Consider the following 1,913-nt stretch of genomic DNA (forward strand, 5'->3'; position numbering starts at 1 on the left):
CTCACCTCAGCCTCCCAAAGGCGCGGGATTACAGGCTGAGCCACCAAGCCCAGCTAGAAATTTATTTTTTTTGTCAGGATGGGAACCATCTTTATCTGATAGTTTATATATTAAATAGTTTTTCTCTCACAATTTCCGTGAAATTTATGTCTAGTGTCTTAGCAATTAAAACAAATTTAAGATATGAAGTTGCCTATGTGAAAATGTACTAAGAGTGTCTTTTTTAATGGATGTTCTTTTTGCAAAAATATACTATAATTTCTGTATATTTTTATTAATAATAGTAGATTTTAAAAAGTTGTTCTATGTAATTAGATGACTGGGTGCGGTTGCTCAAGCCTGTAATCCCAGCACTTTGGGAGGTGAGAGGATTGTCTGAGCCCACAGGTTCGAGACTAGCCTGGGTAACTTGGTAAGACCTCATCTCTACAATAAAACAAAAAATTATCTGGGTATGGTAGTGTGCATTTGTAGTTCTGGCTACATGGAAGGCTGAGGCAGAAGGATCCCTTGAGCCCAGAGGGTTGATGCCGGGTGGCTGTGAGCATAGCACTGCATTCCAGCCTGGGCGACTGAATGAGACTCCAACTCAGAAAAAGAAAATTGTTCCATGTACTTATATTTAATTTGATTTAATTGATACTACCAGATACTGAGAACAGATTCAGATGTTAAGTGTGTTTAAATATATTGTCTGGCTTATGCCAAAATGGGAAACATGAACAAAATAAATTAAACCTGACTCTGAAAAAAAAAATCTCTACTGTTTCTATAGTCAGATCTCCTTTTTTATTCTGAATATTGCTGATTTGTGCTTTTCCTCTTCTTTCTTTCCTTTTTTTTGAGTTGGAGTCTCACTCCGTCACCCAGACTGGAGGGCAGTGGCCGCTCCCGGCCACCGCAGCCTCGACCGGCTGGGCTCCGGTGATCCTTCCGCCTCAGCCTTCCAAGTAGCTGGAACTACAGGTGCATGCCACAATGCCCGGCTGATTTTTAAATTTATTGTAGAGACGAGATCTCACCATGTTGCCCAGGCTGGTCACCAACCCATGGGCTCAGCCAATCCTCTCTCCTCCGCCTCCCAAAGTGCTAGGATGACAGGCATGAGCCACTGTGCCCAGCTTTCTCTTCTTTCTTAATAAATCATGGCAGATATTTGTGTATGTGTCCATTTTTATTATTCCTGCCCTTTAATATTTCCTTCTGTGTGTCTTCACTGCCTTTGCTGGGCTGTTTCCCCAACTTCTTAAGTTGGATGCTGACCTTATTGGTTTTTACATTTTCTGCTTTTATAACACAACCATTTAAGGCCATACATTTTCCTCTTTCCTTTGGCTATATCTCATTTATTTTTGAGTCGGAGTCTCACTCTGTCGCCCAGGGTGGAGTGCAGTGGCATGCTCATGGCCACTGCAGCCCTGACCTGCTGGGCTCAGGTGATCTTTCTACCTCAGTCTTCCAAGGAGCTAGAACAAGAATGCATCACCACTCCCAGCTGATTTTTTTATTTAGTGTAGACACAAGGTCTCCCCATGTTGCCCGGGCTGGTCTTGAACCCGTGGGCTCGGTAATCCTCTTGCCTCCACTTCCCAAAGTGCTGGGATTGCAGATGTGAGCTATCACATCAGGCTTAAATTTTTTCTTAGGTAGTCTTTTTTTTTTTTTTTTTGAGTCAGAATCTCACTCTGTGGCCCAGGCTGGAGTGCAAAGGCACACTCTCGGCCACCCCAGAGTCAACCTGCTGGGCTCCAGTGATCCTTTCACCTCAACCTTCCAAGTGGCGGGAGCTACTGGCACGTGCCACCACATCTGGCTAATATTTTCGTTTATTGTAGAGATGAGGTTTTGCCAAATTGCCCAGGCTGGTCTTGAACCCATGAGCTCAGGCAATCCACTCACCTCAGCCTCCCAAA

The sequence above is a fragment of the Carlito syrichta genome, unplaced genomic scaffold (assembly GCF_000164805.1).
Source record: "Carlito syrichta isolate Samal-C Ts95f unplaced genomic scaffold, Tarsius_syrichta-2.0.1 Scaffold137389, whole genome shotgun sequence".
In the NCBI taxonomy this organism is placed as follows: Eukaryota; Metazoa; Chordata; class Mammalia; order Primates; family Tarsiidae; genus Carlito; species Carlito syrichta.